This window comes from Triticum dicoccoides, chromosome 3B, assembly GCF_002162155.2.
Source record: "Triticum dicoccoides isolate Atlit2015 ecotype Zavitan chromosome 3B, WEW_v2.0, whole genome shotgun sequence".
Classification (NCBI taxonomy): domain Eukaryota; kingdom Viridiplantae; phylum Streptophyta; class Magnoliopsida; order Poales; family Poaceae; genus Triticum; species Triticum dicoccoides.
Window position 1 is genome coordinate 741,403,520 of NC_041385.1, and position 12,317 is coordinate 741,415,836.

Below are 12,317 nucleotides of genomic sequence, written 5' to 3' on the forward strand. Positions count from 1 at the left end.
TTTACCGACTGATGAAGAAGTCAGACAAGTTCGAGTGGACTCCTGAAGCTGATGCAGCGTTTGCAGAGCTAAAAGCCCTGCTTTCCACCCAGCCGGTGCTTGCTGCCCCGATCAGCAAAGAGCCTTTGCTGCTTTACATTGCAGCCACAGGACAAGTCATCAGTACAGTACTTATGGTTGAGCGGGAAGAAGAAGGAAAAGCCTTTAAAGTTCAGCGCCCAGTATACTACATTTCTGAAGTCCTGACCCCATCAAAGCAAAGATACCCTCACTATCAGAAGCTTGTATATGGGATTTACATGACCATGAAGAAAGATGCTCATTACTTCTCTGACCATACCATTACAGTCGTCAGCGACACCCCATTGTTAGAGATTCTGCACAATAGAGATGCAACTGGTCGAGTGGCAAAATGGGCGATTGAACTCCTTCCCCTGGGTATCAGATTTGAGGCAAAGAAAGCTATCAAGTCCCAAGCAATATATGATTTCATCGCCGAGTGGATCGAACAACAACTGCCAACTCAAGTTCACTCGGAGCACTGGACCATGTTCTTTGATGGCTCTAAAATGCTAAATGGTTCCGGTGCTGGGGTAGTGTTGGTTTCCCCCCGAGGAGATAAGCTCAGATACGCACTCCAGATTCACTTTGATTCCTCCAACAACGAAGCAGAATACGAAGCACTTCTGTATGGGTTGCGTATGGCCATTTCACTCGGCGTCTGTTGCCTCATGGTCTACGACGACTCGGATTTGGTGGTTAACCAAGTGATGAAGGAGTGGGACGTCAGAAGCCCAACCATGACTGGTTACTGCAATGCAGTAAGAAAGCTGGAGAAGAAATTCGAGGGGTTAGAGCTTCATCATATACCCCGACTGAAAAATCAAGCAGCTGATGATTTGGCAAAGGTAGGTTCTAAGAGAGAAACCATTCCCAGTGGTGTGTTTTTAGAACATATCCATGCCCCGTCAGTTCAAGAGGATCCTTTCACCGAAGAAGCCCCGCAACCAAAAAGTGCCACAGATCCGACTGAAGTCGAGGTCCCAGCCGTGGTCGACCTGATCATGAAAGTTTTGGTTATCACTCTCAACTGGACAGTGCCTTACATTGCATATATCCTAAGGAAAGAGCTCCTAGAGAATGAAGAAGAGGCTCGACAGATTGTCCGTCGATCCAAGGCCTTTACTGTGATGAAGGGACAGTTGTACAGAGAAAGTGCAACTGGAGCCAGTCAGAAATGCATAATGTCGGAAGAGGGTCGGATAATTCTTAACGACATCCACTCGAGGACCTGTGGCCATCATGCGTCCTCTCGGACTATTGTGGCCAAAGCATACCGAGCGGGTTTTTACTGTCCCAGAGCAAATGAAATGGCGAAAGAGATAGTCGACAAGTGTGAAGGATGTCAGTTCTACTCCAGTATGTTGCACAAGCCCGCCTCAGCCTTGAAGACCATTCCAATCGTCTGACCCTTCGTTGTTTGGGGATTAGATATGGTTGGGCCACTGAGAACTGGCAGGAGCGGCTTCACCCATGTACTGGTGGCAGTCGACAAGTTCACCAAGTGGATCGAAGCCAAGCCTATTAAAAATCTTGATGCCGGCACTGCCATCAGCTTCATCAGAGAATTAATATTCAGATATGGAGTTCCGCATAGCATCATCACCGATAACGGGTCAAACTTCGATTCCGACCAATTCAAAGCCTTTTGTGCTTCTCAAGGCACACGAGTCGACTACACTTCAGTTGCCCACCCCTAGTCGAATGGACAAGCAGAAAGAGCAAACGGCCTAATTCTCAAAGGACTGAAACCCCGGTTGATGCGTGATCTCAAGCACGCAGCAGGCGCGTGGGTTGACGAACTTCCATCAGTTCTTTGGGGATTGTCGGAGTAATGGGCCATGGGTAGGCTAATCCGAGCCCCAGGACATTTCAAGACATCGGGGCAGGCCGCGCCCCTCAGGCCGAGTCCCGGGAGCGACTCCAAAATATGCCGAGTCTCAGACGGCGACTCCAACATAAGCCGACTCCAGGCTGGCGACCTCCAGAAGGGCCAACTATGGAGAGTCGGCCCAAGACTCCTCCCTCATCTCAAAGTACGATGTGGGGTACAGTCACGGCATGGCCGTTTCCCCCTGCTTACAAAGGACCGGCATGGCTACAGTGAGCCGTATCGCTGGAAGATCTCCGGCGAGATGCGGCACTGTTGCCATGCCTGCCCTGACGTCAGCCACAGTGCGCAGTACACTGTGCCCATGACGCCGGCCTGAACGGCCCGAAGACGGCGGGGCCGCCTGTCAGTGGGTGGGCCGAAGGCGGCCTGGGCACCCCGAAGACAGACCTGTGGGAGTCGGCCCCCCAGGAGTCGGCCGACTCCCCTCCAGGGCCCCACGAGCCATTAACCAGATAGGATGGGGAATGGCGACGGTGATCGCCCGATGGATGGCGGCACTGTTGCCATGACCCAATGACCGAGCCTGCGTCATCAAGGGTGCCACTACAGTATCAAGCCTGTCCGCAGGACCCGCCAGTCGGTGGGCCCCAGAAGCTGGCGGGAAAGACAACGACCTGAGAGACAGACGGCTGGGACCCGTGCCCAGCCGGATTACTATTGTACCCCCGGGGGGTAGGCCTATATAAACCCCCCGGGGCACCCATGCAAAGGGTTCGGACCGAGATAGAGATAGGCCAGATAGCACAGGGAGGAGAGAGCTAGCCTTGCCCTCTCCTGCCTCCCGAAACAGCTCGAGGAGCACCATTGTAGCCACTTTGCTTTAGTGATCATGCGGAGACCCCGCAGAGCAGCAGTAGGGGTGTTATCTCCTAGGAGAGCCCTGAAGCTGGGTAAGTTCCGCCGGCGTGCATGTCTTCGCCTCATCCCGCTTCCAGGCACCGGCGACGTTCTACTCGCTCCCACCATGATAAGCCATCCTTTGGCATATGTCGTACCCAACCCCCGACATTTGGCGCCCACCGTGCGGCGAGGTGCACCATCGTTCGGAGATCAGCTCTGGACGGGAACCCTGTTCCTCCCCGGCGAGCACAGCCAGCCCGGCACGCCGGATGGCGTCTGTGCCGACGCGCTGCACGGCACTGAGATCGCCTGTGCGGCCAGCTGCCTCGCCGATCTTATCAGCGAGGTTCGCCTCTCTGATGAGCCTGCGTCCGATGCAGGCACGAGTGTTCCCGAGAGCCTCCTCACGGGCCTCCTCGACCAACTCCACGTCGCCGGCGAGCCCGCCGCGGACCTGGAGTCCATAGGATCCACCGACCCGATGCTGGTCGACTCCGACACCGCGTCGCTCGATGCGTTCCCCACCAACGTGGTGGTCTACGACGAGCCGCTCCCTTGCGCGGGGAGCGGCGGAAGCACCGTCACTGAGGTCCTCGTCCTCGAGCACGGCAAGCGCTTCGGCGATGGAGCGCACGACCCGCTTGACGCGGCCCTGCGAGGCCTTGCAGCGCCGATTCCGGAGGACACCGACACCGAGACGTTGGAGGCGCTCCGCCTTCAGCTCGTTGAAGGCGCGAAGAAGCTGGCAAGCATGAGGCGCTTGTCAGAAGCTTACCAACGCGAGATGGATCGCGCCGTAGGCGGCTCGCCGGCTCCGACCGGGCCTAGCCGCCTAGGCGCGGTCCGACAGCATGGCGCGGCGGTCGCCAACCTCTTCGGGGCCGATCGCCCTGTGTATGCCACGCCCGCAGAGAATATCCGCGCCGCCCAGGCGGCGGCAGACGAGCTCGACAACTTTGAAGGCGAAGAGCGCCGCGTAATGACAGAGCGAGTTCAGCAGCTCCTCGACGTGGCCGCCGTGCAGAATGATGCCGGCTGCCGTACCGAGGCGCCGCAGCGCCAAAACGACGACCCACCGCCTCGCCGAGACCAAGGTGCGACGTCTCAGACGCCGACTAGCGGGGCCCGCGGGAAGAAGGACAAGGAGCCGGCTGTCAGCCACAGTCGGACTCACATCACCATCGAGCGCGACCAAGATGGCCGCCCCAAAGCGGTGGAACGGCGGGACGACTACCTGCCTTCCCCCCCTCGCAGAGAAAGGCGAGTCTCCCCGCCGCCCGTGGAACATCCGACTCTCGGCGACCGCCTTGGCCGCTGAGAGGGAGTCGGAGAGAACGACGCCCGCCACCGGATCGACCGACTCCACCGATCCCTGGCGCTGGAAGAAGAAGACGAGTTGGGTCCCCCCTGCTTTGGACCCCGCATCCGAGATGAGCCCTTCCCCAAAGGGTTCATGCTCCCCCGAGACACGCCAAAATATACCGGCACCGTGAAGCCAGAAGATTGGCTGATTGACTACTCCACCGCCGTCAACATAGCGAACGGCAACAAGCGTGTCGCCGTAAGATACGTCCCGCTCATGCTCCAGGGCTCGGCCCGGACGTGGTTGAACAGTCTGAAGCCTCGCAGCATCAATAGCTGGGTCGACTTCACCGAGGCTTTCGTCCGCAACTTCACCATCACGTACAAGCGACCTCCCAAGCCGCGCCAACTCTCCTTGTGTGTGCAAGGCCCTGACGAGCCTACTCGCGACTACCTCACGCGCTGGGGTGAACTCCGGAACTCCTGCGAGGGTGTGCACGAGGTGCAAGCCATCGAGTATTTTACTGCCGGGTGCAGAGAAGGCACCCTCCTCAAGCACAAGCTCCTCTGCGACGAGCCGGAGACCCTCGATGAGCTACTGATCATAGTGGACAAATACGCCACGGCCGACTCCTCCATGAAGGCAGAGATTCGGGTCAGCACGACTGGCAAAGTCGCCCCTCAGGCTCCAAGAACTCCGGCTGGAGACACCAGTCGGCGGCAACAGCAGAATGACCAAAAGCGCAAAGCCCCGCAGTCGACTTCCAACAGTCGGCAAGTGGCAATAGCAGAAGACCAGCAGTTGGAGGGACCGCCCCCGGCAAAGCGACAGAAGGGAGGCAAGTCCAACTGGCTGCCGGCCTTCTCCTATGAGCAGACTCTAGACGGTCCCTGCAAGTTCCACAGCGGTGCGAAGCCGTCAAACCACACCACCAGGAAATGCCACTGGCTAACCAGAATCGCCAAGGGGGACGGCCTGCTCCCTCCCCCTCCTGCTGGGCCGCCTCCTCCACAGCCGCCCCAGCAGCCGGCTGTCAGGCCAGTCGGCGCAATACAAGACGAGTTCCCGGATGAGCATGGAGCCTATGTGGTGTTCACCAGTGTAGCCGATGACCGACGCAGCAGACGCCAGCAGCAGCAAGAAGTGAATGCGGTTGCATCAAGTCCCCCAGAGTTCCTGCATTGGTCCGAAAGGCCTATCAGTTGGAGCAGAGCTGATCACCCAGAGGTGATGCCGAGTCCGGGCTCCTATGCCTTGGTCTTAGGCGCCACACTCACCACTGATAGGCGGTCCGCTCACTTCTCGCGAGTACTGATAGACGGAGGCAGCAGTATCAACATCCTGTACAAGGATACAATGGAGAAATTAGGAATCAAGCGAAGACAGCTTCAGAGCAGCCGGACTGTGTTCCACGGAATTGTTCTTGGCCTTTCCTGCTCGCCAATCGGCAAGATCCTGATAGATGTCCTCTTCGGAGACAAGGATCATTTCCGCCGAGAGCCAATTTGGTTTGAGGTGGTGGACCTTGAAAGCCCGTACCATGCATTGCTTGGCCGACCCGCCTTGGCCAAGTTCATGGCGGTCCCCCACTACGCCTACCTCAAGATGAAGATGCCGAGTTCCAAGGGAATCCTAACCGTGTCCGGCGACTACAGGAAGTCGTTCGCTTGCGCGGCCGAAAGCAGTTGGCTGGCCGAGTCCTTGGTGATCGCAGCTGAGAAACGGCTTCTTGATCGGGTCGTGGCGATGGCCGGCAAGCAGCCCGAGTTGTCGCCCGACCCCAAGGAGTCGGAAGCAGAAGGATCATTCAAGCCGGCCAGAGAAACAAAGAAGATACTGTTGGACCCGGAGCACCCGGAGAGGTACGCTGTCATGGGCACAGGCCTTGACAGCAAATAGGAAGGCGAGCTCGTCGATTTCCTCCGTGAGAATCACGGCATCTTCGCATGGTCCCCCAAGGACATGCCTGGTGTCCCGACAGAATTCGCCGAGCACAAATTACACGTCCGATCTGATGTGAAGCCCGTCAAGCAGCCCTTGTGCCGCCTGTCAGAAGAAAAAAGAAGAGTTGTTGGAGAAGAGATAGCCCGACTCTTGGCAGCCGGCTTCATCATGGAAGTGTTTTTTCCAGAGTGGCTGGCAAACCCAGTACTGGTGCTGAAGAAGAACAAGCAGTGGCGGATATGCATTGATTACACGAGCCTCAACAAAGCTTGCCCCAAGGACCCATTTGCTCTGCCGAGAATAGATCAGGTGATAGACTCCACATCCGGATGCCAGCTGTTGAGTTTCCTGGACGCATATTCAGGATATCACCAGATCAAGCTGAACCCGGTCGATAGGCTGAAGACCGCCTTCATCACGCCGTTTGGAGCCTTTTGCTACCTAACCATGACGTTCGGCTTGAGAAACGCTGGCGCCACTTTTCAGCGTTGCATGCAGAAATGCCTCCTGAAGCAACTCGGCAGAAATGCCCACGTCTATGTGGATGACGTAGTGGTGAAGACGGAGAAGCGTGGAACCTTGCTGGAGGACCTCAAGGAAACATTTGGGAATCTGCGCCGATTCCAGATCAAGCTCAATCCAGAGAAGTGCGTTTTTGGAGTACCAGCCGGCCAGCTCCTCGGTTTCCTGGTCTCCGAATGCGGCATAGAGTGCAATCCTGTGAAGATCAAGGCCATCGAGAGGATGGAAGCACCCAGACGACTGTTAGATGTGCAGAAATTCACCGGCTGTTTGGCATCCATCAGCCGATTCATCAGTCGGCTGGGCGAGAAGGCTCTCCCCTTGTATCAGCTCATGAAGAAGACGGCCTTCTTTGAGTGGACTCCCAAGGCGGACGAGGCTTTTCTCCAGCTAAAGAAAATGTTTAATATTCCCCCTGCGCTGGCGGCTCCGACTCCCAAAGAGCCCATGCTCCTCTACATTGCCGCCACCAGCCGAGTAGTCAACACAGTTATTGTAGTCGAGCGCAAGGAGGAGGGCAAGGCGCTACCTGTCCAGAGACCGGTATATTACTTGAGCGAGGTGCTGTTGGCCTCCAAGCAGAACTACCCCCATTACCAGAAGATGTGCTACGGCGTGCATTTCGCCGCCAAGAAATTGAAGCCCTACTTCCAGGAGTACCCAATCACCGTGGTCTGCAAAACTCCACTGGCCGAGATCATCGGAAGCCGAGACGCTTCTGGCCGGGTGGCCAAATGGGCCATCGACCTGGCCCCCTACACCATCTACTACGAGCCCCGCACCGCCATCAAGTCGCAAGCACTGGCTGACTTCCTCGTCGACTGGGCCGAGACCCAGTATCTGCCACCAGCGCCCGACTCCATCCATTGGCGGATGCACTTTGACGGCTCCAAGATGCACACCGGCTTGGGAGCCGGCGTCGTCCTCACTTCCCCCAAGGGCGACAAGCTCAGATATGCGCTGCAGATCCACTTTGCCGCCTCCAACAACGTGGCCGAGTACGAGGCGCTCATCCACGGGCTCTGGCTTGCCAAAGAACTCGGCATTCGCCGAATCCTGTGTTATGGCGACTCTGACTTGGTGGTCCAACAATCATCTGGCGATTGGGACATCAAGGATGCAAATATGGCGAGCTATCGTTTCCTCGTCCAGCAACTCAGCGGATACTTCGAGGGGTGCGAGTTCCTCCACGTGCCAAGAAACGACAATGACCAAGCAGACGCCTTGGCACGAATCGGCTCCACCCGCCAGGCAATACCATCTGGTGTCGCCCTCCGGCGCCTCCTCAAGCCTTCTATCAAGCCATCACCAGAATCAGATTCAATCTTTGTGCCGGCTCCGCCTGAGGAAGATGGATCCGACTCCAAGAAACGCACAGTCGAAGCCGGCCCGGGGACTTCAGAACCCGGCCCGGGGACTGCAGTGGCGAGATCAAAGACTCTAGAGCTCGGCCCGGGGACTGCTCCAGTCGGCCCCGGGACTTTGTCAAATCAGCAAGCGGCTGCGGACTCCAACCCGCCGCCTCCCAGCCCGGCCGCCCTTATCCAAGTCGCACTAGTGGTAGTTGAAGAAATAGCAGCACCTTCATGGGCTCAGCCCATCCTCAGGTTCCTAGTAAACAAAGAACTGCCAACGGATGAAATCTTGGCTCGGCAAGTGCAACACCGAGCAGCAGCCTACACCATAGTCAACAGAGAGCTGGTCAGGCGTAGCGTTACCGGCGTCTTCCAACGCTGTGTCGAGGCAGAACAAGGTCAAGCAATCCTCAGAGACATCCATGAAGGTGAGTGCTGTCACCACATGGTCTCCAGGGCACTCGTCGCCAAAGCCTTCCGGCACGGTTTCTTCTGGCCAACCGCCCTGGAAGAGGCCAAAGAGTTAGTCCAAAAGTGCAAGGGGTGCCAGATTTTCCGTTCCAAGCCATTTCAGCCAGCTTCTGCACTCAAGACTATCCCCATCGCCTGGCCCTTTGCAGTCTGGGGCCTGGACATGGTCGGACCATTCAAGACGGCACGAGGTGGCTTGACTCACCTACTTGTCGCAGTAGACAAGTTCACCAAGTGGGTGGAGGTGAAACCCATCAAGAAGTTGAATGGTCCGACTGCAGTGACCTTCATCGCTGACATCACAACTCGGTACGGCATCCCACACAGCATCATCACCGACAATGGCATGAATTTCGCCAAAGGCGCCTTGGCCCGTTTCTGCGCGACACAGGGCATCCGACTGGACTTAGCGTCCGTTGCCCATCCGCAGTCAAACGGCCAGGTGGAGCGAGCAAACGGCCTCATCTTATCCGGCATCAAGCCTCGACTCGTCGCACCACTGGAGTGATCTGCCGGCTGTTGGCTCGAGGAGCTGCCAGCCGTCCTCTGGAGTCTGCGCACGACTCCAAACAAGTCAACCGGCTTCACACCTTTCTTCCTCGTCTATGGCGCCGAAGTCGTCATCCCAACAGACATAGAATTCGACTCCCCGCGAGTCACCATGTACACCGAGGAAGAAGCAGAAGAAGCACGTCAAGACGGCATCGATCTGCTGGAAGAAGGCCGGCTGTTGGCACTCAGCCGATCTGGCATCTACCAGCAGAGCCTGCGTCGATACTACAACAGGAAGGTCAGGCCAAGATCTTTCCAAGAAGGCGACCTTGTGCTCCGGTTGATCCAGCGAACAGCCGGCCAGCACAAGCTGTCGGCACCTTGGGAAGGCCCCTTTATCATCAGCAAGGTGCTAGGGAATGACGCCTACTATCTGATCGACGGTCAGAAGCCCCGAGCGCGCAAGAGGGACGACTCCGGCAAAGAGACAGAGCGCCCGTGGAATGCAAATCTTCTTCGAAGATTTTACAGTTGATGCAGTATGTATCGTACTACCCCTTTTGTATTAAAGTACTAAGACTTTGGGCCCCCCGAGACGAGCTCGGGGACTGCCCTTTTTGCTATCTGTATGACAAGAATTATGCCTCTGGGTACATTACTTTCATTGCAAGCCGCTTGGCACCGGGCCAAACTAGTCGGCCCGGGGACTCGCCGCCTTGCGCTATGAGAGCTTCCCGCAGTCAGAAAAGTAGTGTGCGGTGCCCAATCCGCCTCCCGACAGAGCCGCAGTTCGCAGAGCGACTGTGAGGCGGGCGGGAGCGAGGAAGAACGGGCGCCCACACGAAAAATGGCTAAGGACCTAAAGCACGAACATAGCGTAAGACGACCTCCAGCATTTCCAAAGCGGAAAGCCGACTCATGGGTAGCCGGCTCGCCGTCTTTATTAGCCCCTATTAAGAACGGCCGACTCCTGGGTAGTCGGCCTGTCACTTTCTATCCGACTTGCTAAAGAAACTCTAAACGGCCAAGTACTTGCCTTCCCGAAGTAGCCAAGCACTTGACCCAGCAACAGTCCGCAGAGCGGCTGCCCGACTGGCAAGGCAGCGACTAAAGGAAGGCGGCAAAAGGAAAAGCCTAAAGAGCAGTAAGCAAGAAAAGACGGAAAGCATATTAATATTTACATAGGCCCTTGGCCGAATCATTGAATAGAAGTTCAAGATACACCGCGCGGGTGGAATTTTTCAAATCTAACAAAGTTCTCAAAAGATTACTTAAGGCAGACAAGCAGAGGCGGAAACAACAGCTTAGGAGGCGGCATCTGGGATTGGAGGGTCGGAGGAGATGGCGGTGTCAGGCGCCGGGGCAGTCGGCTGGGCGGTCTCGGTTTGATCGCCTCCGGCGGCAGTCGCCTTCTCTTGACGCGGCTCGTTGCTGGAGGCGCGGTCGAGCTGAGGCTGGCTGCCTGCTCCGTCTTCTGGCACCTCCGCCTCGCCTTCGGCCTCCACCTTGTCCTCCTCCTCGGTGCTGGAGTCGATCACTTCCGCCGAGTCCTCGCCATACTCCGGGTTCATCCCGAACCACTCTGTCGGCACTTCCTCGCCGCCTTCAGCCCGCTCGGGACGAAGACACTGGTGTCCGTGTACTCGGCGATGGCCGCCGCACGCTCGATAAGGGCGCCCTCCACGGCTTCCAGCTCGGCCTGGGCTTCTGACCGGAACGCGGCCAAACGGTCCAGCTCCAGCCCTGGATACCACGCCTTGACGAACTCCAAGGCCCGGCGCGCTCCGGCCCGGGCCGAGGAGCCCTTCCAGGCCTCAAGACCGCCGGCAACGACTTCCAGCCAGTCGGCGGTCCGACTGGCGGTGCACAGAGCCGGCATGTCCGGCCACAAAGTGGCAACCGCCTGGGCGCCGGCACGCTGAAGCCGGCGCATCTGCCGGTGGGCCGGACGAAGACGGGCTTCAATGCTCAGGAGCTGTTCATCGACGGTTCGGGGGGCATTAGCGGCGATCTCCTCACCATTTGCCCTTCGCGCCTCACGAGCAGCCTCGATGGCCAGAGGGACCACCTGCGAGTGACCAAGGAAGAAGTCTGCCAAGACAAAAAAGAAGCAGGCCGAAAAATCAGAAGTCGGCCTGGCACATAGTCGGAAGCCCGAAGAAACGAAAGAAACGTACCATCAACAATATCCTCGATCTCGCGGAAGCCGGAGGTCAGCATCGCCTCCCTGTCAGTCCAGGAGGAGCGCTCGCTCTCGAACTCGGCCAGGAGAGCGGCTTCCTTCTTCTCGGCCTCGTCCTGCGCCTTCTTGAGCAGCTCCTTCTGCTCGGCCAGCTGCGCCGCCAGCAGGTCGCGCTCCGTGGCGAGCCTGCCACACTCCTCCTCCTTGACACGACGGGCAGTATTGGCCTCGCCCAGCTGCTCCTGAAGAACGGCGTTGGCTTCTGAGGAGCGAAATAAGAGACAAATAAGTCGTCAGCAAAGAAGATCGCCGGGAAGATCCGGCCCGACTGCTCAACAGTCGGCCCGAATCTCGGGGACTATAGCCCGCGGGTGCGCCAGCGCGCCCCCGCGGGGAAGAAGAACTCACTCCGGCTTTCCGACAAGTCGGCAGCCCGCTTGCTCAACTCCTCAACATTGCGGTTGAAGGCAGTGGCGCAGAGGTTGTGATACTCCTGCAATAAGTCATTGAAGACAAAGTTAGTGTTTGGAACTCGCCAGAGGGAGTTCCGAACTGCCTGCTCAGCAGCCGGCCCGAAACTCTGGGACTACACCCAGTGGGTGCGCTGGCGCGCCCCCACAGAGAAAAACAAGAATCAAAAAGGAAAAGAAACTTACTCGGACGGCCATTCGCGCGGCCAGGTGCGCTCTGGTGCAGGCTTGAAGGGCGTCGCCTTCGGCCCGCAACTTCGCCTGGACTTCCAGGAGCAATTGATTTAGTGGCCCCGTGCCGCCTCCGCGCACCCACCCGATGGGCGCGGCGCTTGTGGCCTCGGCGTCTAGGGCTGCCGAGCTGGCAGCGCCGGTCTCACGAGGTCGCCGTCTCAAGATGGCGGCGCGCCGGCGAGGCGACTTGGAGAAGCAGCCGTGCCTCGGCCTCGTCCATAGCCGGCGGCTCCGACGGACCCATCGGCTGTTTGCCATGCGGTCTCCCAGACGACGGTGGCGGCACGAGAGTGTTCGACATGGAGGCCTCACCGCTCTCCTTCTCCACGACGGGGTTCTCGGTGCCGGCCTCCCCGGTCTGCCCCGTGAACTCCAGAGGCGGCGGTACAGATGATAGTGGGGGGACGAGCATCGCTGATCGGCAACGCGCGGCCTCCTCGGCACGCCGTCTCGCCGCAAGGGCGGCTTAAGCATCATCCAGCTTCTTCTGGGCGGAGGCGGCCGCCCTGTCGGCCTCCACCTTCTCCAGACGTTCGGCCTCCTCCTCCTC